Genomic DNA, 25,744 nt, shown 5'->3' on the forward strand with positions numbered 1-25,744 from the left:
GGGTCGGTGGTTGGGAGGGTGCAGGATTCGGACGCTCTGGTGGAGAGGGACTACCAGAGCGGTTCACATCTTGTGGGGACTCCTGATGCACAGAAGTCGCCCCTGGACCCCAGCTATGACAGCTAATAGTTTCCTCTTTTTCCTTCCTGCCTTTTCAAAACAGCAGTTTTAAAGCTGGCCTTTCCTCTCTGCTCCACCAGCACTCTGTAGCTGCAGGAAGGAGCAGACTGGGGCTTTTGATTGCCACTTAGTGAGACAGATTGAGAACCTCATTAAATGTTGAGGCTGGCATCCTAGTGGGCACCTCACTGAAATGCTTCATTATTGGCAAAGGTTGGTGATGGCTAGAAATGCAATGGAATGGCTACCAGACATTTTGTGTGTGCTCCCGCCAAAACTGGACCTGGCAGGGACCTGTAATATCCAGGCCAATAAAAACTAACATCATATAAACATTCCAAACCAATTTTCTAAATGAAATCATATCATATTGCAGGCAAAGTTAAATTAATCACCTTGTTAGTGCTTGTCTTCCAAGAGCCTTGGTTATGGTGCTGCTATGAAGCTCTGCTCCTGAGTAATTCCTCGATAACCCTAGCTTGAGCACAGCTTGCTGACCTGCTGCAATATTCAACAAGTGCATTTTAAACAATGTTATTCACAGCCATAATGACTTCACCTGACAAACGAACAGTGTGCTAAAAGCTTGTGATTTCAAATAAACCAAATAAATAGACTATGACCTGGTGTCGTGACTTTGTCCACCTCAGTCCAACACCAGCATCTCCACATCACAGCTATACTGGCAGCTGTCTGAACTTGCATGACACCAATATCGATTTCCACTGTAACGCTCATACTTTTGGTGGAAGCTATTTGTGCTGTAATAGTAGCTGAGACATCAGCCATCAGAGACCACGCCAACTTTGGATCAATATATATTTTCATAGAGTTGGTTAGCACTTCCATGTTGTAAAGGATGGGCCTTACTCTTAGCCTTAAGTCAAGTTGGTGCTGGACTCCTCAATGTGCCCTGATATTGATCACAGCCTTTCTGGAAAGTTTCCTAATGCTCCAAACATTTTGTTGGGCACATCCATCAACCTTCTTCTGGAGCTTGGTATATTGAGGCTGTCATCTGGATCCTTTAGAGAGAGCATGCATACAACCTTACCCTCTGGCAAACTGAAATTGCACCATCTCTGCACCCCCACCCCCCAACCTCACTGTGGTACATTGTACCTGATGTTTCAGCATGTGCAGATCTCACCTCAACATTATTGTATCATTTTGTACTTTTGAAGGCTTGTAATGCTGGACTTTTTATTTCTTTATTTTTCTAATTTTTTTTTCCCAAAGGGGTTGTACTCAAGAACCTGTATCTAAGATGTCGACATAAGTGGTGAGTTGTAAATTTTTCACTGTACTCATATGAATATATGTGACAATAAAACTAATTCAGTTCAATTCAATGCTCACAGCATCAGTATCTGAGTGTGAAATTAAATGATGATGTGTCTTCATCCTCACTGTTATTGTTTGTCCAGTACTGCCTGGTCAGCCTGAACACCACGGTGGTCTGAGAAAAAAAAACACATTGGTAGGATTGTGATTGAGGTGGTAAGAGGTTCTTGTTATAGAATTTGAAACATAAGTAAGAAAAGATTGCGGAATGAAGTTGAAGTGGAGGTGAGAAAGAAGATTATATGAAGATACCATTATTTTTAGTGGATTAATCCTTGCTGCTGCTGACCACAGCCTCAGTAATAGCCTTTCCCATTATGAACAACACCATTTCCTCCATTCGAGTGTCTAAGTGTGCTTCTCCCCATCTGTTCAGCTCCTGTTAACTCCTGCTGTGCACTATCTGTGCAGGAGAGTTGGAAGTGCAATATACTTGTGTGATGGTGATTCCAATATTAAATAGCTGTCAGTCTCTTCTGGCTCGGGATCCTTGGCAAGGCTTGCACTATGCCACGTATGAAAGTGAAAAGGAACAAATGAATATTAAGGTCAGAGTAAGGATAGAGATTGGAGGTTGGTGAGTAATGAATGGATGAGGATTATGAGCAGTGAGTGACGCTTGGAGATGTGGTTGGGAAATGTGCCATTTGAAAATGCATTCACAAAGATTTAGTGTTGCTGAATCCGGGTCTAAATGGCTGCACTCCTGGCAATGATCTCTATAGCTATCAGCTCCCATTTCCTTCCCATCATTTATATGCAAGGCCTTGTGGTTCCCCTGTGGAATCAGGATGTCTCCCATCCTTCCCACCTAGTCCTAGTCCTCTAAGACTTGCAGTGGTGTGGGTTGGAAAACCTGGGTGTCATTTCTGTCCCAAATCCAGCCACTGTCCTCTCTTTTCCAAGCCAGATTCAGCTCACAACAAACTACCAGCACCTACTTCATTTACAATGTACCTCCCCTTTAAGAGGTACAGGCTGGCTTTAAACTGTGCTGGCTGGATTTAAATAGTTCCAGTAAGTTACAATTCTAGACCCATTGCTGATGTGTGCAGTCAATCAAGAACGTGGTTAGCATTGGCTGCAGGCAGAAAGCCTGATAATGAGCAGACAGCACGAAGATTCCATGCTGCCTGAATTATAGCAAAATGGCGTGAGATTATTGCATATTGAAATCCTCATGTCCCCCTTTGGAGGCTATTGAATTGGACCCCACAGCCTCAATCATATTTGATGAATCTTGCTTTCCCTTGCGGTGTTTAATGCTTTTTGATGTTACAAATATTTTACCCTTTTGATATATGCCATAATAATAAATAGTTATATTTGTCAAAGTATTTAACCATAAATTAGGAGAAGCTGCCTTTCTGAAGTGGTTGGTATTACGGAATGTACTGGCATCTTGTAACCTTACATCACACAATACTTTAGTGTCTGAAAATTGGTTAACCTTCTTCATTTGAGTCTGTTTCCTAGGGAACATAGGTTAAAAATAATTCATCTATACTTCTTCTCATACAGAATGACCAAAGAAATAATAAGTATTAATGCACACAATCATGGTTTGTGATGCATAAAGGATTAATAATAAAATAAAATGATAAATCCATGCTATTAAATTCATTATTTTCTTTAGTTTGCAATGTTCCATCTTTTTATCCCACCCTCATTTCACACTTGACTTTCTTTTCAGTTTTGATAAGTCTGTTTCTCATAACATCTTAGGATCATATTTGACCCAGAGATGCGCTTCCAACCATCCATCTACATGATGAAAAGGACTGCCAATTATCACCTCTGTAACATCATCTGATGTTACTCCTGCCTTAGCTATACCTTCATTCATGTCTTTGTTATCTCTTAGTTTGATTGCTACACTGCACTCCTGGCTGACTTCTCAGAGCCCCTGAGGTATTTCTAATTCTGGCTCCTTGAGCATCCCAAGTTTAACTGTTGCACTGTGCCTGGACTCTATGATCTAACATCCCCCTCTGAAAACATGTCTGTGTCTTCACTTTCCTTTCTTCTGTTAAGTTGCTCCACAACTGAGACCACTTTGACAAAAGTTTGGTCAAGCAACTAATGTCTGCTAATGGCACTTGAAGCTTAATTTTGCTTTATAATACTCCAATGAAGCACCTTAGGGCATCAATTACATTAAGGATGCTACATTAACGTAAGCTGTTGCTTTTTATCTGTTTACACAATTCCCATAATCTTCATTTTACTATCATCCATGTGCCCACCCAAGTGTCGCCTAAATGTCCCTAATATTTCTGATTCTACTAACACTGCTGGCAGTGCATTCCACACACCCACCACTCCCTGAGTAAAGAACCTACATCTGACATTTCCACTAAACGTTTCTCCAATCACCTTAAAATGATGCCCCCTCTTCATAGCCATTTCCACCCAGGGAAAAAGTATCTCATGATCCACTCTATTTATGCCTCTCATCATCTTGTACATGACTATCAAGTCACCTCTCATCCCTCTTCTCTCCAATGAGAAAAGCCCTTGCCCCCTCAACCTTTCTTCATAAGACATGCCCTCCGTCCAGAGAGCATCCTGGTATGTCTCCTCTGCACCCTCTCTAAAGCTTCCACATCATTCCTATAATAAGGTGACCAGAACTGAACATAATATTCTAAGTGTGGTCTAACCAGGGCTTTTTAGAGCTACAGCATAATTTCACGGCTTTTAAACTCAATTCCCCTGCTAATGAAAGCCAACACACCGTACGCCTTCTTAATAACCCTATCAACTTGGGTGGCAACTTGGAGGGACCTATAGACATACCCCAAGATCCCTCTCTTCCTCCACATTGCCAGGAAACTTACCTTTAACTCTGTTTTCTGCATTCAAATTGGACTATCCAAAATGAATCACTTCACACTTTTCCAGGACAACTCTAAATGTTACTTATCAGCCCAGTTCTGCATCCTGTCAATGTCCCATTGCAAACTACAACAGTCCTCCACATTATCCATAACTCCACCAACCTTTGTGTCATTGGCAAACTTACTAACCCACTCTTCTACTTCCTCATCCAAGTCATTTATAACAATCACAAAGTGCAGAGTCCCAGAACAGATCCCTGCGGAACGCCACTGGCCACTGAGCTCCTGGCTGAATACTTTCCATCAACTATTACCCTCTGGGTTTGCCAACTCAGTATCCAGACAGCCAAATTTCCCTGTATCCCATGCCTCCTTACTTTCTGAAAGAGCCTACCATGGGGAATCTTATCATACGCCTTGTAAAAATTCATGTCCACCATACCCATTGCTCCACCTTCATCAATGTGTTTGATCACATCCTCAAAGAATTAAATAAGTTTTGTGAGGCATGACCTGCCCCTCACAAAGCCATACTGACTATCTCTAATCAAACTATGGCTTTCCAAGTAATCATAAATCCTGTCTCCTGGAATCCTCTCCAATGCTTTACCCACCACAGAGGTATGACTGACTGGTCTGTAATTCCCAGACTGTAATTATCCCTATTCCCTTTCTTGAACAAGTGTATAACATTTTCCACCCTCCAATCATCTGGCACTACTCCAGTGGACAGTGAGCATGCAGAGATCATCAACAAAGGTGCAATAATCTCTTCCCTTTTTCCCGTAGTAATCTTGGATATATCCCATTTGGCCCGGGGACAAAGGAGGATAAAGGGATCTAAGGCAGTGGAGGCACTTTACAAAATGCTGAGCTTAAATTGGTGGAGGGGCGATGACACTGTGGAAATTGCAGATGGGGTGACGGAAGAAATTACAGAAGATTCCCCTTTTAAAAATGGAGTCAATACAGTCAGTCATTTATGCAAGGCTGCTGAGCTGTATTCCTTTCGATGAACACATGAAGAATGATTGATTGCCACATAATTTGAACCATTTGGATAAACATTTTTACTGTGAGGTTTTGTTTTGAATAATACTCAGGATATAAGGAGAACATCTTCAGTTTTTACAATGCTTTACGAATAGCAAAATAAAAATAAGGCAGTGATCCACAGAATTAAATCCTTTCTATGCTGTAATTGCAAGGAGAGATCAGGGACACCAGACAGTATGAATTTAAACATCTCCCCATTGTTATTTGTGAGCCAGAACACATGCATCTTTACCCAGCAGTTCCGAAATGCCCATTCTGGAAACAGCCAATCCTTGAGTTTGCCACAATTGGTCAACCTATTTCTACTGAAAATAAATTGAAAATTTGTTTATAGCAAGTTTACTCCCAGATCAAATGCCAAGTAAAGTATACTAAAGTGGACAGTAAAATCCCAACCCAGACAACTGTAGTTAATATTTTGAGTTTCTTGGTGTTGCTGCCAGTTTATATCTTAGATATGAACTTATTTAAAGCTTGTGAGAATGTGTCATGTGCAATCTCAGTCAGATTTTGCTCTGGAGTTACTAACGGTCTATATCTATTACACTAAATCAACAACACCACTAATAGCTTTTGTCTGTTCACTACAGAAAAGAATCTATATCATCAGTACTAAGTGTATGAATCTGGACATAGCATGCCTTTGATGTAACTCATAAAATTAAATGTATTCAACAGTTCAGAACAAGGATTGCTACACTTTAACCAGACCTCAACATTATACTAAGCACACATGAACTGCTGTTGCTATGCCTGAACATATTGTACAAATCCAACTTATCCAAACAGAAGGCAACTGATGATATTGTCCAGACCACTTCTCTTGCATCTGGAAGTTTATGCCCCAAAGATGGTATCTAAATGAGTGGATCAATGAGAAGAGTAATGGTAACATTTAATTTATACAGTAGATAGACTCCAAGTAGATACATAAAAAAACTCTGGTGTTATAAGTTATGCATGAAGAATCACAAAATTGTAAGAGATTGAAGGGTAAAACTGAATAATCCCTGAAAATAGACAGAGATTGGATTGCTTGATTAATTCATGCTCTTTCATTGGAATGTGGGCAGAATGCCAACTTTGTGCTATCTGTTTATTTCCATGACTGCAATATGCATTCTCTCGCTGTCCTTCCACCACACCCATCAGCAGGGGATTCAGTGTTGTGAGTGATTAGATTATTTAAAGCTAGCCTGAATCTCTTAAAGGGGAGGACCATTCTAGTTACTGGCAGTGCTCAGGTCATTCTGAATATTGCAATGTTGAAGAGTTAACAATGACTGATTATGGAAGAGTACATCAAAGAATCAGTCACTTGCTTAGAACGCAGAAGATGAGATAGTCATGGAGCTCAGTATTACCCCAAAGATCTGGAAGTAGTGCAAAAAGAAATTGAATGACCTCACACAAATTGTCATGGTAATGAGTACACCTTAAAAGCTTTCTGGTGGTATAGTCACTTGCTCTGGTGTGCCCTGTACATAGCCCATTTTCACACATCACACACTTCTACTTTATGGTATGATGGGACACATGAAATTGGATTTTCCTGGTGTGGTGCCTCTGATCGTTTTAAGATTTGGTATCCTGCTGCACTCATAAGCAAATGACATCGGCAGGTAGACAAGCAGAGTCCTACACAGAGCACTATCAGCATGACCAGCCCTACAAATAGTAGAGCATGTAGGATCCAATACCCCCATCCTCCCCAAAGGGAGATAAGCCACTGGAACCAGGAGTCATCTGCTGGGGGAGGTGGTCTTACTACCACCTTCATATGATTTATTACACTAGTGATATTCTGGGACTCCTCAGGAATATTCAAACAGCATGAGGTACCTAACATTTTGCAGACATCCCTCTCTCTGCCATCAGTATGTCTAGTACCAATCGATTTTGTATCACTGCTTCTCTTACTGCCGTTAACTCGGTATTAATGAGTGTTAGACCTTCCTCTGTCTCATTTGCTAACAGAAACACACTATATGCCAGGCCATTAATCTTGTTTATTGCCATCGTTGTCCCTGCTCCCAAGAGAATAGACCACCCAATGTTCGCTCCTGGTGTAGTCCAGGGGTCTGCGAGTGTGTACCCATTCCAATGCCATGGGATGTCCCTTCGGGTTTGCCCGTTACTGGCCTTTGGGACGAACACTGTCATGCCAATAGTCAGTACCCCAGGGTAGCAGCACCCCTTCCATCCCAGAGGGAGGTGGTAGAACCCTCTCTTTCCACAGGCCCATATTATACCCGCCATCATGGTTTGATTATTGATAAAGGAACAAGTAACATTAATGATCATACCATTTGCATAGTTGCTGAGCAAGAGTCATTGTTCAGGTACAGCACTGTAGTACACTGCGAGATCCCCAAATGGAGTCTCCCCGATTGGTGCAAATACACGTTTCTCCCCTGCCTTCCACTATGTCAGCAGCGTGTCAGCATTGGGACTGCAGTTAGCCTTGAGTGGGTGGTGACGCAAGATTTGCCCGAATTGCTCCCCCTATCTGGGTCAGGGTGGTCACCGCCCACGGAAGCAGATTGCTAGCATTTCTCACCAGGTTCGGCAGTCCATCGTTGGGCTGTGTGCAAACATATCTAACAAGGATAGCCAACCTCTAATCTCTGGTGTTGTATTAGGGCCAAGGCACAAGCCCTGTTCCCTTCACATCTAGTGATGGTCCTTCGCACCTCCCAACCTACTGGCGTCGCATTTATGGCACTTATCTCATGAAGGACTATTTCCACTTCCAAGTTAGACTTGCTCCTGAGCCCCGGCCGACTCCCTCCAGCTTCAGGCGTGACATTAATGCCCTCTGCCCTGCTTAGGGTTAGGTCCATGATCTGGTTTGGTTGGTTGCTGTGCCCTGGTGCTACCATTTCCTGTAGGACCTTCTGCACTGCATCTCTGGTGGGGGTGGGGAGGGGGGGGTGGGGTGGCGACAGTACCACTATATTCACCTGCCTATAGGTGTCGGAGAAGGGTCTATCTATTCCACACCACCAGGCTCTCTCATCACTCTTCTGAGTCTTAGTTATTATTACCTGTGCCCCGGCACCTCTTTCCTTGATAATAGAATACTATTTCCCATGTCAGGTGTCCCTGTAGCCGTGGTGGCTGTTACTAAGTGCCAGTCACTGGGACCACAGGATCCCTGCATAAATATTTATCATCCCATTTATAGTCATCCTGGTTACTAAATGGCCATGGGTCGCATGTAAAGGTCCCCTTAGCAGCCTCAGTTAAGATTACTGTCTGTGCTCTATCCCAGATGTCCCTGCTTTTATAAGTAATCCTGCCAGAGCACTTACTGACAGTGTGAGCTGAGGCAGCCCCATATTTGTATGAGGTGTCTAGCAACCTTACAAATCCCGATGTATATAAGTCCAATCTGGTTCTCGGAGTTTCACTACTTGCACTTATTTGGTTCCGATGTCTCCTCAGGTCCAGCTGCATGTTTGCAATGGCTGGCATGTATCCACATGGCTCTTTTGGCAATCTTAACAGCTGCCTGTATTGTAATGAGCACTTGAAATGGCCCCAGCCACCTCTTCGCCTTCCAGCTTTTCCTCATGAAGTCTTTCACTACTATTCAGTCTCCAGGTTCTAGATCGTGCAGCTTCCCTTCTGCTGGTTGGGATAGTGCTGCCTTCACTTGATTCTGTCCTTTGTGGGTTGCCCACCTCCACCTTAGCCTTCCCCCATTAGTCACCCTGCTGTCCAGTCTCCAGGGCTGACTGAGGCTGTTTGTGCGGGCACCGCTTCGCCCAGTGGTCCATTGCACCGCAAACAAAGCACCCGCCAGATCTACCTCTGCCCGCGCCTCTTCCTTTTCCTCTTCTGTGAGCTCCACCTCTGTCTCTCTCTCTCTTCCTGCAGCACCTCCCTCCAATGGCTGGGCGACCATTTGCATCATAGTAAGCTGAGCTTTATGTGCTTGCTGTTCCATCTTTAGTTTCAGCTTATCCTTCTCTTGTGCCAGCAATTTTTCAGCGTGTATCGCGTGTTGTTCTATCAAATTAAGCTTTCCTGTGTCCCAGGTAATACATGTGTCTTTAACCTTTTTCGCTATTTCGTCCTTCATTCCATTGATGAAGCTGTTCCTCCGGTGTGCCTCATATGGCATGATTTCTGCTGTCGTTATGTCCTCGGGTGGTCTCAGTCCACTATGGGCGTTATGGACTTTCAGTGAGGTGCGTAAGGTACTGGGACACTGTCTCACCTTCTTGTTGTTTGCACATTGCGATTTTGGTCATGTCCATTCGCACTGGGAATGCCTCCCTTCAGGCGGTTGCCAGCGCTGCAACAAAATCATTAAAGTCTCTGTTCTGCTCCGCTTGTGGGTTGGCTGTTCTGGAATAAACGTTTGCGGCTGGCCAGTTATACCTGATTTTGGTGACACTGGCACCCAGTTTTCATCCCAGGAGATGGCTCATCTCATGTGATGTGGGACGGAACTCAGCCCAGAATCTTGTCACTTCTTCAGGGAACGTATTACCTCCAACCTCGCATGGGTCAGGCAACTGCCCATAGGCACTTTCCAAATCCTTCATAGTCCATGGCCGGTGGACCAACATCAGGTACCCTTCTGGACCTGCAAATTCAACCATTGGGCCTTGCGGAACCACCTGGTTAGGTGATCGTGTGTGAGTACTCTCGCCGTCTGACTCATCGTCCATCGTGGAGTGATTGCAGACAGGCCCTGAATGCCTTTCCATCTTGGAGTGGCCATCCTCCGCTTGGCCTTCTTGCTTCAATCTGTTGCGGGTACGAAATGCTACCAGTGACCCAACATACCCTGAGGCGGCGACAGCTGACTTGGAATCTTTGCCAGGCGGACCTCATAGGGGGGGCTGTAGGTCTCGGAATGGAGCCATCAAGGTCAGGATCTGGAACAGACGTAAGACACTGTACAGCTTCATTAGGTTGGTTTCCACGTGCCTCTGCATGTGCGCTGGTGCTTATACATGTATTTGATCTATCTTTTACTTGAGATTTCCTTTCTCTGATATCAGCCTCAGCCTTCCACATTTCTAATAAGCATTCCAATTCACAGGTTCTATTTTTCCCTTCCATATCTCCTTCTCTCTCTCCTCTAATTGTGACCTCAGTATTTCCAACTGCCTTTTACTAAAACTTCCTACTTCCGGAAAACCACATTCCTTGACCCACACTTCTAACTACTTTACAGACTGTGGGCCATAATTATTTAACATGTATTGTATTTTTTGGTTGACCATTCCAAGTCCTCTTGTGGACCCTCTTTTGTTTGCTCTTGCTGCAGCCCATTTTCAGTGTTATTGGAAAAGAGTTCAGCTCTCTCTCTCTCTCTCTCTCTCTAATGGTACCGTTATCTTTTTTGCCAATATGACTTCCGTAAACCAAGAAACCACATACCCGGTACATCTTTGGTGAGTCCAAATCAGCCAGTGGTGGTTTCAAGTCTAAAACCTTAAATTTTCTGTCTCTTAAACACTCTAGAGATGACAATCCTTTCCCTTGAGTTTTGCTCGAATACCGCGCAAGAGTTCACTGGATCCTCCTGCTGATTTATTTATTCTCTTAGAACGAGTCGCTATGTAGGATTACTTAGCCATGGCTCTTACCCTGACCCTATTCGATTCGGACCCCGGCACCGGGGCGATCCACAGATTCCCAGCCTTCTCGTGCAAAAGGACCAATTTAGCTCTCGAGATGAAATGAAAGACCTTCAAGGCGCTGGTACCTATGCCTCCTGGGAATCTTCAGAATCTTCCCCAGTCACGGGATCCCGGGCGAACCCCCAAGTTTACTGCAGTGGATGTTAAATTGACTCGACTCAAATGCTTGCAAGAACAAAGAGAACGTTTATTTCAGACCTCTGCAAAGGGACCCAATACCTCGTGCAAGATGCCTCATGTAAGGGGCGCCTGATAGCTTTCACATATCCCCTTCATACTATGATTCGCTTCTTCTTATTAACACCTGCAAGGTTAGCGGCCTGGAACATTCGAGTTCCTTTCCATATATGGAGTTGTTTTTCTCATTCCTTGACTGTTTAACTGGCCTTGTAAGTCTTCTGTTAGGTCAGTTTGCCTTTACATTTTTCTGTTTGTTTGCAATATTTGCCCCTCGTTTCAGTCAGGCCCTTACTTCTTTGTTTCCCTATGTCTTTATAGATTTCACAATAAATGTTAATTTTCCATTATACACAAATTGTCATGGTAATGAGTGCACCTTAAAATCCCACCAATTGCAGCGCTGTCCTCATCCACTGGTCAATTTTCCACATCTCTGTCTCACTGAGCAATGATCTCTACTAGTCAGAATTCTCCTAACACACATATTCTTTACCTCTCCCTTTCCCATTTAGCCCCGGGATATAAGTCTTTCACCCACAGATAGCATCCATCTTTTGAACCATGGCTGTCACATCTCCAATCCTATATTAACGCATCTCCCTTTTCATTCAGGAAACGTTGGTCACAATCAGAGGCAACAGAAATTACTGGAAGAGGTAGGGATGCACTAGGATGCTTATCTCAGTTGGGTAAGATAGTGTTGGCCATTATAAGAAGGAACACTGCTAGGAGTCCTACTCCTACTTCTGCCTTTTTTAATCAAATGGTCGAGACTCTGTGCCACACCTCATTCCCCTGTTATTCTCAATAGTAAGATGAAGTCCTAATAGACCCATCCATCTAGAAAACAATTCATTTATCTACAAACCTCAAGTTATTAAGAATCTACACCAGCACAAGCCAGCAAATGCTAAAGGAAATAGTTCTTAATTGTTGACTCACAGCAAAGATATAATCCTAGTAATGGAGAAAGATTCTAGGAAGGGACAAAATAAGTATGGTTAACCAAAGAATGACATTATTAATTTTTTAAAAATACATGTGGCAAAGATTAGTGGCAAACCAAAAGATTGGGAAAGACTTAAAAGCCAACAAAAGATGACCATACAAGTAACATGGAGGGACAAAATAAACTATCAGGGCAAACTAACCTGTAATCTAAGAGCAGTGAGTAAGAGCTTCTTTAAATACATGAAAAGAAAGATAGAGGCCAAAGTGAACGTGGCTCTTTGGATCACAAAATAGGAAAAATAATAAATAGGAAGAAGATATGGTAGAGGATTTGAGTAATTTATATGCTTCAGTCTTTACAACAGAGGACACTAATAACATGTTAAAATAATAAATAAGCAAGACATAAATATTATATATTGCAGGTAGATAGGATGGTGAAGAAGGCATTTGGTATGCTTTCCTTTATTGGTCAGAGTATTGTGTACAGGAGTTGCGAGATCATGTTGCGGCTGTACAGGACATTGGTTAGGCCACTGTTGGAATATTGAGTGCAATTCTGGTCTCCTTCCTATCGGAAAGATGTTGTGAAACTTGAAAGGGTTCAGAAAAGACTTACAAGGATGTTGCCAGGATTGGAGGATTTGAGCTACAGGGAGAGGCTGAACAGGCTGGGGCTGTTTTCCCTGGAGCGTTGGAGGCTGAGGTTTACAGAGGTTTACAAAATTATGATGGGCATGGATAGGGTAAATAGGCAAAGTCTTTTCCCTAGGGTTGGGGAGTCCAGACCTAGAGGGCATAGGTTTAGTGTGAGAGGGGAAAGATATAAAAGAGACTTACGGGGCAACATTTTCACACAGAGGGTGGTACGTGTATAGAATGAGCTGCCAGAGGAAGTGGTGGAGTCTGGTACAATTGCAATATTTAAGAGGCATTTGGATGGGTATATGAATAGGAAGGGTTTGGAGGGGTATGGGCCGGGTGCTGGTAGATGGGACTAGATTGGGTTGGGATATCTGGTCGGCATGGACAGGTTGGACCGAAGAGTCTGTTTCCATACTGTACATCTCTATGACTCTAAGACGATAGGGGTAAGAAACACAATAACCATCACTAGAGAAAAAGTACGAACAAAACAAATGTGCTCAAAGCCCAATAGATCACCTGGATCTGATGGGTTGCATCATAGGATTCTAAAGGGAATAGCTGCAGAGACAGTGAAAGGACTGATAGGAAGCTTTGAAGACTTGCTAGATTCTGGAAAAGTTCCAGAGGATTGGAAAACTGCCAATGTAACAGGGTTATGCCAAAAGGGACGGTGACAAAAAAAGGCAGCAATAGGCCAGTTTGCTTAACATCTGTCGAAATTGTTCGAGTTCATTAAAAATTATGTCGGAGTTTGAGCATTTAGAAAGGATCAGATAGGATCAGGATGGCTTTATGAAGGTGAAAACATGCCTGACAAAATTTATTACAGTTCTTTGAAAAGGTGACAAGCAGGTTAAATAAAAGGAAACATGTGGTGTAATATATTTGGATTTCTGAAAGATACTTAACAATGTGCTACACATAAGAGTACTTAATAACAACCCATTGTGTTGGAGGTAGGATGTTAGCATCGATAAAGGATTGTCTGACTAATAGAAGGTGTGTGTTGGGATTAAGGGATGACATTTTCAGGATGACAATTTTAACTGGCAGAGTGTCAGAGGGATCAATGCTGGGGACACAATTATTTACAACATATGTTAATGACTTGGATGACTGAAATAAATGTACTACAACTAAGTTTAAGAATGATACAAATAATAAGTGGGAAGGCAAATAGAGAGGATGATGTAAAGTGTCTGGAGTCATATCAACAAGTTGACTGAGTGTGTGAAAACTTGGGTGATGGAATAAAGCATAGAAAAATGTAAGGTTGTGCCCTTTGGCAGGAAGAAGAGAAAAGCTGAGTATTAATTAAGTGGGGCCAAACTGCAAAAAGCTGCAGCACAGAGGGAGTTGAGGCCTTGTGCAGGAACCTTAAAAAGTGAGCAACCAACTTCAGAAAGTAATAGGGAAGGCAAATAGATTGATGGCATTTCGTTTGAAGGGAATGGGGTATAAAAACAGGGAGATATTGCTAAAACGATGCAAGGCACTAGTCAGATCATATGTGGAATACAGTGAACAGTTTTTCTCCCCTTATTGGAGGGATGATAGATAACAATATAAGAATATAATAAGAACCAGGAGCAGGAGTAGGCCATCTGACCCTTCGATCCTGCTCCGCCATTCAATAAGATCATGGCTGATCTTTTCATGGACTCAGCTCCACTTACCTGCCCTCTCACAATAAACCTTAATTCCTTTGCTTTTCAAAAAAGTATCTATTCTTAACTTTGAAAACATTTACTTCACTGGGCAAGGAATTCCACAGATTCACGACCCTCTGGGTGAAGAAATCCTTCTCAATTCAGCCCTAAATCTGCTCCTCCTAATTTTCAGGCTATGCCCTCTTGTCCTAGTTTCACTCACCAGTGGAAATATCCTCTCTACGTCTATCTTATCTATTCTCTTCATAATTTTATGTGTTATTTTACTAGAAGATCCCCCCTCATTCTTCTAAATTCCAATGAATATAATCCCAGTCTACTCAGTCTCTCCACATAAGCCAACTCCCTCAACTCCAGAATCAATCTAGTGAACCTCCTCTGCACCCCCTCCAGTATCAGTACATTCTTTCTCAAGTAAGGAGACCAAAACTGCACGCAGTACTCCAGGTGTAGCTTCACCAGCATCCTGTACAGTTGCAATATAACCTCCCTGCTTTTAAACTCCATCCCTTTAGCAATGAAGGAAAAAAATCCATTTGCCTTCCTAATTACTTGTTGTACCTGCAAACCAATGTTCTGTGATTCACGCTCAAGGTCCCTCTGCAAAGTAGCATGTTGCAAATTTTTACCATTCTCAAGTAATAATCCTTTTTACTGTTACTCCTACCAAAATGGGTGACATTTATTAACATTATATTCCATCATCCAGACCTTTACCCACTCACTTAAGTATTTATGTTCCTTTGAAAAGTTTCACAGTCCTCTGCATACTTTACTCTGCCACTCATCTTAGTGTCATCTGCCAACTTTGACACACTTCACTTGGTCCCCAACTCCAAATTATCTATATAAATTGAGAATAATTCTGGTCCCAACAGTGATCCCTGAGGTACACCAGTAGTTACTGGTTTCCAACTAGAATAGCATTCATATTCACACTCTTTGCTTCCTGTTAGTCAACCAATCCTCTATCCATGCTAATATTTTCCCCATAATGCTGCATCTTTGTGTTATGCAGCAGCCTTTTGTGTGGGACCTTGCCATTTGGAAATCTAGGTACACCACATCTACTGGGTCCCCATTGTCCATTGTGCTCGTAATGTCTTTATAGAATTCCAGTGGATCAATTAAGCATGACCTTCCCTTTATGACCCCAAGCTGCACCTGCCCAATGGGACAATTTCTATCTAGATGCCTTGCTATTTCTTCCTTGAAAATAGACTCAAACCCCACTACAGACATTAAGCTATCCAACCTATAACTCCCCATTGTCTAATGCCCTTTTTAAATAGTGGCATCACATTTGCTGTTTTACACTCTGCTGGAACTGCCCCAGAGTTCAGCGAATCTGGGAAAATTACTGCCAGTTCACCTGCTATTTCTCCTGCCATCTCTTTTAGTACCTTGGGATGCATTCCATCAGGTCCAGGAGCCTTGTCTATCCTTAGCTCCATTAGCTTACCCATCACTACGTCTTGCATAATAATGATTGTTTCCAGGTCCTTACCTACTTTTGTCTTTTTGTCAATTACTGACATGTTATTTGAGAACATTAGAGAAAATCCACAAAAGGTTCATTAAGTTGATTCCAGGTATGGTGGGATATTTATACGATGAGAGGTTAACTAGGTTGGACTTGTACTCATTGGAGCTCAGGAGAATAAGAGATGTTATTGAAAAATGTCAGGTCATTAGGAGGCCTGCCAGGGTGGATGCAGTGATGTTGTCTCCTCTTTTAGGTGAGCGCAGACCCAAAGGGCATAATCTTAGAGTAAGAGGTCACCCATATAAGATAGAAATGTGGAAGAACTTCTTCTGTCAGTGTGGTGGATGTGTGGAATTCTGTACTTCCAACAACTGGGTTGTGAAGAACATTCAATGCTGAGATAGATAAATCTTTCACCTGTCAGGGATTCAAGGGTTACTGGGACAAGGCAGGATAATGGAATTGAGGATTATCTGATCAACCATAATTCTATTGAATGGCACAGCAGACTCACTAGACCAAATGACCCCTTTCTATTCTTCCATCCTATGGTCTTTGTTACTTTTGCAACTCTAAATAAGAATAGGGAAGCACTCAAAATGGTAGGATTTCAACATCTAGGAGAAATTGTCCAGTGTTGAAGCTGCAAGTACTTGATAACCCTTTTATAGAATAGTGACAAGAATGAAGTGTGAATAAGAGGTTGTGGTTTAAACTTGTACATGAAATTTAACATGGAATGGCTGGAAATCCTCTACAACCTTAAAAGGAGATGGCTGACAGCTCCTTTGCTAACCTAGAATGCATCAAACATTGCAAAACAGGCATAAAAAGCTGACTGCTCAAAAATAAATCTGAATATAGGCTTATGATACATGGAGATAATGAAATAGATTTAATACTGGAACACAGACTTGACATAAAATATTCTGTACATTTGCTCTGTCCATTTGTCCAACTGTCTGTCACTTTTATGGTAGTGAAGCTAACCTCAATGCTGATTTAGAAGTTAGTTGATGAGCTCTGAGTGCTAAAAGCTTGGAAATTATTTTCAATTTATTGTGCTGTCTCTGTAACAGTTTGATTTTCGAGATTTGATAAACTGCATTTTTACACATTAGTCATTTTGGAACCCATTATTGTTTTGAATGTGTGTCTTAGTTTCTTCTTAAAAAAATGTTAAATATATCATTCTGACCCATTCCCTATGTTGTTTCCAAACTTTAGCAACTCTGCAAAGATAAAACCAGAAATTGGCAAATAAAGCTGGCGATTGCATTTGGAGCTGCAACCAATTATTGAAGAAAATAAATTGTCACAAAAGGCAACAGTCAAGTAAGCTCTTTAATATTCTTTATGAGGAAAATAGCGTGTATTTTGTTTTATTTGACTCCTTTGATTCTATGAAATACAGTTTGTTATATGTAACTTCTAAAAGAACAGGCACCATTAGCAGACACACCCATCACCAAGACTGTTTACGATCAATAGCTTATTTAAATGCTTCTTGCCTTACAACTGTGCACAGGAAATGATTGAGAGAATGAACATCTAATCAATTCCTTCCCTATTCCAACTTGGCTTTACAAACAACACTCACTGCCGCATTTATAGATATATATATATATACACACACAGAACAGCCATTAATCAATCCAATGGGGAATTCAGGAAAATCTTCATTCCCCAGAAAACATTGGAATGTGGAACTTGGTCCCATTGGGAATAGTTAAGTCAATAGCACGGATGTATTTATGCAGAAACTAGAAAGACAATGTGAGAGACAGAAATAGAATAGGAATAGGTCAAGCTGAAGAGTGTTCAGAGGTGGATTATGAGGAACATTGATGTCACTTCCACCCCCACCAACCATGCAGGCTCCGTGATCGCTGTCCAGACAACCGCCTCCACGATCGCCAGGAAGACAATTGCCGACACATTCGCGGCCTCCGCGGGGTCCACGGCTATCGGGAGCAACACCATTTCTGCCGATGCCACAGCCAATTCCGCCCCCGGGGTTGCCGTCGCCGCAGTCACTTCCGCCCCCAGTGACATCACTCACCTGCACAACGACCACGCCGCATGTGTCTCCGCCCCCATGCCGATCTCCGTCTCCATGCCGAACCCCGCCCCCACGCCGATCTCCGTCTCCACGCCTAACCCCGCCACCACGCCGATCTCCGTCTCCACGCCGAACCCCGCCCCCACACCGAGCTCCATCCACATGCCTAACCCCACCCCCATGCCGATCTCCATCCCCACGCCGAACCCCACCCCTGCTCCAATCTCCATCCCTGCCCTGATTCCCGCCCCCACACCTAACCCCGCCCCCACTCCCAGCTCCAGCCCCACACCAGGTCCTAACTCCCAGCCCTGCCGTGTTTTCACCATCCCTCCAGAACTACCCCTCTCTGAGGATGAAAGATCAGTCCTCGACAGAGGCCTCACCTTCATTGCCCTACGCTCTCGGATTAACGAGTTCAACACGCGGCGAGACATCGAACAATTCTTCCGCCGCCTTCACCTCCGTGCCTACTTCTTCAACCAGGATTCTCGCCCACCCTCTGATGACCCCTTCTCCCACCTCAAACACACCCCATCCACCTGGACACCCCGTGCTGGCCTCTTACCCGCCCTCAATCTCTTCATTGCCAACTGCCGCCGTGACATTAACCACCTCAACCTGTCCACCCCTCTTACCCACTCCAACCTCTCACCCTCGGAACGTGCAGCCCTCCACTCCCTCTGCTCCAACCCCAACCTTACTATCAAACCGGCAGACAAGGGAGGCACGGTGGTAGTTTGGCACACCGACCTTTACACCGCTGAGGCTAAATGGCAGCTCGCGGACACCTCCTCCTACTGTCCCCTTCACCATGACCTCACCTCCCACCACCAAACCATCATCTCCCAGACCATCCATAACCTCATCACCTCAGGGGATCTCCCATCCACCGCTTCCAACCTCATAGTCCCACAACCCTGCACCGCCCGTTTCTACCTCCTGCCCAAAATCCACAAACCTGACTGCCCCGGCTGACCAATTGTCTCAGCCTGCTCCTGCCCCACCGAACTCATCTCTGCATACCTCGACACGGTCCTGTCCCCCATAGTCCAAGAATTCCCCACCTACGTTCGGGATACCACCCACGCCCTCCACCTCCTCCATGATTTTCGCTTCCCCGGTCCCCAATGCCTTATCTTCACCATGGACATCCAGTCCCTATGCACCTCCATCCCCCATCACGAAGGCCTCAAAACCCTCCGCTTCTTCCTTTCCCGCCGAACCAACCAGTACCCTTCCACTGACACCCTCCTTTGACTGACTGAATTGGTCCTCACTCTGAACAACTTCTCTTTCCAATCCTCCCACTTCCTCCAAACCAAAGGAGTAGCCATGGGCACCCGCATGGGCCCCAGCTATGCCTGCCTCTTCGTCGGATATGTGGAACAGTCCATCTTCCGCAGCTACACTGGCACCACCCCCCACCTTTTCCTCCGCTACATCGATGACTGTATCAGCGCTGCCTCGTGCTCCCACGAGGAGGTTGAACAGTTCATCCACTTTACTAACACCTTCCACCCCGGCCTCAAATTTACCTGGACCGTCTCAGACTCCTCCCTCCCCTTCGTAGACCTCTCCATTTCTATCTCGGGTGACCGAATCAACACGGACATTTACTATAAACCGACTGACTCCCACAGCTACCTAGACTACACCTCCTCCCACCCTGCCCCCTGTGAAAATGCCATCCCATATTCCCAATTCCTTTGTCTTCACTGCATCTGCTCCCAGGAGGACCAGTCCCAATACTGAACAACCCAGATGGCCTCCTTCTTCAAAGACCGCAATTTCCCCCCAGACGTGGTCGACGATGCTCTCCACCGCATCTCCTCCACTTCTCACTCCTCCGCCCTTGAGCCCTGACCCTCCAATCGCCACTAGGACAGAACCCCACTGGTCCTCACCTACCGCCCCACCAACCTCCAAATACATCATATCATCCGTCGTCATTTCCGCCACCTCCAAACAGACCCCACCACCAGGGATATATTTCCCTCCCCTCCCCTATCAGCGTTCCGAAAAGACCACTCCCTCCATGACTCCCTCGTCAGGTCCACACCCCCCACCAAACCAACCTCCACTCCTGGCAACTTCCCCTGCAACTGCAAGAAATGCAAAACTTGCGCCCACGCCTCCCCCCTTATTTCCCTCCAAGGCCCCAAGGGATCCTTACATATCCACCACAAATTCACCTGCACCTCCACACACATCATTTACTGCATCCGCTGCACCCGATGTGGCCTCCTATACATTGGGGAGACAGGCCGCCTACTTGGGGAACGTTTCAGAGAACACCTCTGGGACACCCGGACCAACCAACCCAATCACCCCGTGGCTCAACACTTCAACTTCCCCTCCCACTCCACCAAGGACATGCATGTCCTTGGACTCCTCCATCACCAGACCATAGCAACACGACGGTTGGAGGAAGAGCGCCTCATCTTCCGCCGAGGAACCCTCCAAACACAAGGGATGAACTCAGATTTCTCCAGTTTCCTCATTTCTCCACCCCCACCTTGTCTCAGTCACCTTCGCTTCTCCACCCCCACCTTCCCTCGAACTCAGCACCGCCTTCCTAACCTGCAATCTTCTTCCTGACCTCTCCGCCCCCACCCCCACTCCAGCCTATCACCCTCACCTTGACCTCCTTCCACCTATCACATTTCCAACGCCCCTCCCCCAAGTCCCTCCTCCCTACCTTTTATCTTAGCCTGCTTGGCACACTTTCCTCATTCCTGAAGAAGGGCCCATGCCCAAAACGTCGATTCTCCTTCTCCTTGGATGCTGCCTGACCTGCTGCGCTTTTCCAGCAACACATTTTCAGTTATGAGGAACATTACCACTGGCATGGATCAGCTAGACCAAACAGTCTTTTATGTAATGTACATTCTATTCTGGCAAGCTTTATATTTCTAAACTTCAATGTGAATGAATCAAGGATGAATTTTGTGTGAAATGCCCACAACCCCTCACTGACATTGAAAAACAAACCCTCAATTTAACAAACTCAATTCGTATAAGAGGTATATAAGTCGATTATGCACAAAGGATAGATTTAGTAAAACCGTTCTGACTAAGACATTTGAATATGCTCAACACGAGAGAAAGGGAAACTTCGAACTGATTCCAGAAAGACCTTCAGTGAACAATCTATCAAAGAATGTTTATGTAGCATAGCAGAGATTCAAACGGTGGGATCCCTTGAGACACTATGTGACATAATTGGAACTCCGAACTAAGAATGAGCCTGATCTCCTTCCCTCACATAAGTTGTGTTTGTTGTTCAATTTATTATTTCTGCTCTGCTACAGTTCTCCATTAAATGCGTAGGATAGAAATGATGTTATATCTCCCAGTATATATTGGCAAGCCAGTCCCTGGGCAGCTTGTATCAAATGGGCAAGGCATGTACAGTTTACTTATCTGACCTATTTTGTAATCTTGAGATTGCAATTCAGACTGTTCTTTGTAAGACAGGAGGAAGCTTTAAGATGATTTGTGGGTACATCAGAATTAACATGTTCAAAATCTAATCAGGACTCTCACAATCAGGATTACCAGTGGGGACACTAGTGTGGTACCAGTTGTATCAGCAAGAGCACCAGCGGGAGTGCCATCTGGAGTAGAGGAGGATTACTAGCAGGAGCAGAGGAGGAGTACTAACAGGAGTAGAAGAGGATTACTAGCAGGGGTAGAGGAGGATTACTAGTAGGAGTAGAGGAGGATTACTAACAGGAGTAGAAGAGGAGTACTAGCTGTAGTAGAGGAGGAGTACTAGCAGGAGTAGAGGAGGATTAATAGTAGGAGTAGAGGACGATTACTAACAGGAGTAGAAGAGGAGTACTAGCTGTAGTAGAGGAGGAGTACTAGCAGGAGTAGAGGAAGATTTCTAATAGCAGTAGAGGAGGATTACTAACAAGAGTAGAGGAGGGGTACTAACAGGAGTAGAGGAGGTGTACTACCAGGAGTGGAAGAGGAGTACTAGCAGGAGTAGAGGAGGATTACTAACAGGGGTAGAGGAGGATTACTAACAGGGGTAGAGTAGGATTACTAGCAGGAGTAGAGAAGGATTACTAGCACAAGTAGAGGAGGATTACTAGCAGGAGTAGCAGATGATTACTAGCAGGAGTAGAGGAGGATTACTAGCAGGAGTAGAGAAGGATTACTAACAGGAGTAGAGGAGGATTACTAGCAGGAGTTGAAAAGAATTACCAACAGGAGTAGAGAAGGGTTACTAACAGGAGTAGAGGAAGATTACTAGCAGGAGTAGACGAGGATTACTAGAAGGAGTAGAGAAGGGTCACTAACAGGAGTAGAGGAGGATTACTAGCAGGAGTAGAGAAGGGTCACTAACAGGAGTAGAGGAGGATTACTAGCAGGAGTAGAGGAGGATTACTAGCAGGAGTAGAGAAGGGTCACTAACAGGAGTAGAGGAGGATTACTAGCAGGAGTAGAGGAGGATTACTAGCAGGAGTAGAGAAGGGTCACTAACAGGAGTAGAGGAGGATTACTAACAGGTGTAGATGAGGATTACTAGCAGGTGTAGAGGAGCATTACTAGCAGGAGTAGAGGAGGATTACTAACAGGTGTAGATGAGGATTACTAACAGGTGTAGATGAGGATTACTAGCAGGTGTAGATGAGGATTACTAGCAGGTGTAGAGGAGCATTACTAGCAGGAGTAGAAGAGCATTATCATCAGAATTAGAGGCAGATTACGAGCAGTTGTAGAATAGGATTACCAACAGGAGTAGAGGAGGGTTACTAGCAGGAGTAGAGGAGGATTATTAAAAGGAGTAGAGAAGGATTACTAACAGGAGTAGAGGAGGATTATTAAAAGGAGTAGAGAAGGATTACTAACAGGAGTAGAGGAGGGATTACTAACAGGAGTAGAGGAGGGATTACTAGCAGGAGTAGAGAATGATTACTAGCAGGATTAGATGAGGATTATGAACAGAAGTAGAGGAGGAGTACTAGCAGGAGTAGAGGAGTACTAACAGGAGTAGAGAAGGATTAATAGCACGAGTAGAGGAGGATTATTAACAGGAGTAGAGGAGGATAGAGGAGGATTACTAGAAGGAGTAGAAGAGGAATACTAACAGGAGTAGAAGTGGAGTACTAACAGGAGTAAAGGAAGATTACTAACCGGTGTAGGGGAGGATTACTAACAGGAGTAGAGGAAGGTTACTAACAGGAGTAGAGGAGGGTTACAAACAGGATTAGAGGAGGATTATGAACAGATGTAGAGGAGGATTACTAACAGGAGTAGAGGAGGGTTACTAACAGGTGTAGAGGAGGATTAATAGTAGGAGTAGAGGAGGATTACTAGCAGGAGTAGAAGAGGATTACTAACAGGAGAGAAAAGGGTTACTAACAGCTGTATAGGAGGATTACTAACAGGAGTAGAGGAAGGTTCCTAACAGGAGTAGAGGACAGTTACTAACAGGTGTAGAGGAGGATTACTAACAGGAGTAGAGGAGGATTACTAACAGGAGTAGAGGAGGATTACTAGCAGGAGTAGAGAAGGATTACTAACAGGAGTAGAGGAGGATTAATAACAGGAGTAGAGGAGGATTACTAACAGGATTGGAGAAGGTTCATTAACAGGCATAGAGGAGGATTACTAGCAGGAGTAGAGAAGGATTACTAACAGGAGTCGAGGAGGATAACTAGCCGGAATAGAGGAAGATTACTAACAGGTGTAGTGGAGGATTACTTGCAGGGGTAGAGGAGGGTTACTAACAGGAGTAGAGGAGGGATTACTAACAGGAGTAGAGGAGGATTACTAGCAGGAGTAGGTGAGGATTACTAGCAGGAGTAGAGAAGGGTCACTAACAGGAGTAGAGGAGGATAACTAGCAGGAGTAGAGGAGGATTACTAACAGGTGTAGAGGAGGATTACTAACAAGAGTAGCGAAGGGATTACTAGCAGGAGTAGAGAATGATTACTAGCAGGATTAGACGAGGATTACGAACAGAAGTAGAGGAGGAGTACTAGCAGGAGTAGGGGAGTACTAACAGGAGTAGAGAAGGACTAACCGCACGAGTAGAGGAGGATTATTAACAGGAGTAGAGGAGGATTACTAACAGGTGTAGAGGAGGATTAATAGTAGGAGTAGAGGAGGATTACTAGAAGGAGTAGAAGAGGAATACTAACAGGAGTAGAAGTGGAGTACTAACAGGAGTAAAGGAAGATTACTAACCGGTGTAGGGGAGGATTACTAACAGGAGTAGAGGAAGGTTACTAACAGGAGTAGAGGAGGGTTACTAACAGGATTAGAGGAGGATTATGAACGGATGTAGAGGAGGATTACTAACAGGAGTAGAGGAGGATTATTAGAAGGAGTAGAGAAGGATTACTAACAGGAGTAAAGGAGGATTACTAAAAGGAGTAGAGGAGGGATTACTAGCAGGAGTAGAGAATGATTACTAGTAGGATTAGACGAGGATTATGAACAGAAGTAGAGGAGGAGTACTAGCAGGAGTAGGGGAGTACTAACAGGAGTAGAGAAGGACTAACAGCACGAGTAGAGGAGGATTATTAACAGGAGTAGAGGAGGATTACTAACAGGTGTAGAGGAGGATTAATAGTAGCAGGAGAGGAGGATTACTAGAAGGAGTAGAAGAGGAATACTAACAGGAGTAGAAGTGGAGTACTAACAGGTGTAGTGGAGGATTACTAACAGGTGTAGAGGAGGATTACTAACAGGAGTAGAAGAAGGTTACTAGCAGGAGTAGAGGAGGGTTACTAACAGGAGTAGAAGAGGGTTACTAACAGGAGTAGAGGAGGGATTACTAGCAGGATTAGACGAGGATTACGAACAGAAGTAGAGGAGGAGTACTAGCAGGAGTAGAGAATGATTACTAACAGGAGTAGAGGAGGATTACTAACAGGAGTAGAGGAGGATTACTAGCAGGAGTAGAGAAGGATTACTAACAGGAGTAGAGGAGTATTACTAGCAGGAGTAGAGGAGGATTACTAACAGGAGTAGGGGAGGGATTACTAGCAGGAGTAGAGAATGATTACTAGGAGGATTAGACAAGGATTACGAACAGAAGTAGAGGAGGAGTACTAGCAGGTGTAGGGGAGTAGTAACAGGAGTAGAGAAGGACTAACCGCATGAGTAGAGGAGGATTATTAACAGGAGTAGAGGAGGATTACTAACAGGTGTAGAGGAGGATTAATAGTAGGAGTAGAGGAGGATTACTAGCAGGAGTAGGAGAGGAGGACTAACAGGAGTAGAAGTGGAGTACTAACAGGAGTAGAGGAGGATTACTAACAGGTGTAGAGGAGGATTACTAACAGGAGTAGAGGAAGGTTACTAACAGGAGTAGAGGAGGGTTACTAACAGGAGTAGAGGAGGGATTACTATCAGGATTAGACGAGGATTACAAACAGAAGTAGAGGAGGAGTACTATCAGGATTAGACGAGGATTACAAACAGAAGTAGAGGAGGAGTACTAGCAGGAGTAGAGGAGGATTACTAACAGGAGTAGAGGAGGATTACTACCAGGGGTAGAGTAGGGTTACTAACAGGAGTAGTGGAGGGTTACTAACAGGAGTAGAGGTGGATTACTAACAGGAGTAGAGGAGGGTTACTAACAGGAGTAGAGGAGGATTAATAGTAGGAGTACAGGAGGATTACTTGCAAGAGTAGAAGAGTATTATGAATAGGAGTAGAGGAGGATTAATAAAAGGCTTAGAGGAGGATTACTAGCAAGA

At 44.1% G+C, this 25,744-nt stretch overlaps 1 long non-coding RNA gene across 1 annotated transcript in view; it reads left to right on the plus strand.

Annotated features, from left to right (window-relative positions):
• The first annotated feature begins 1,353 nt into the window (after nucleotides 1-1,353).
• LOC140463949 (uncharacterized) overlaps nucleotides 1,354-25,744 on the plus strand; it is a 71,076-nt gene continuing 46,685 nt past the window's right edge. The window contains exons 1-2 of the long non-coding RNA XR_011954823.1: nucleotides 1,354-1,402; nucleotides 17,186-17,293. This is a non-coding gene — a long non-coding RNA (uncharacterized lncRNA). The remainder of the gene's footprint in view (nucleotides 1,403-17,185; nucleotides 17,294-25,744) is intronic.

This window comes from Chiloscyllium punctatum, chromosome 39 (assembly GCF_047496795.1).
Source record: "Chiloscyllium punctatum isolate Juve2018m chromosome 39, sChiPun1.3, whole genome shotgun sequence".
Lineage (NCBI taxonomy): Eukaryota > Metazoa > Chordata > Chondrichthyes > Orectolobiformes > Hemiscylliidae > Chiloscyllium > Chiloscyllium punctatum.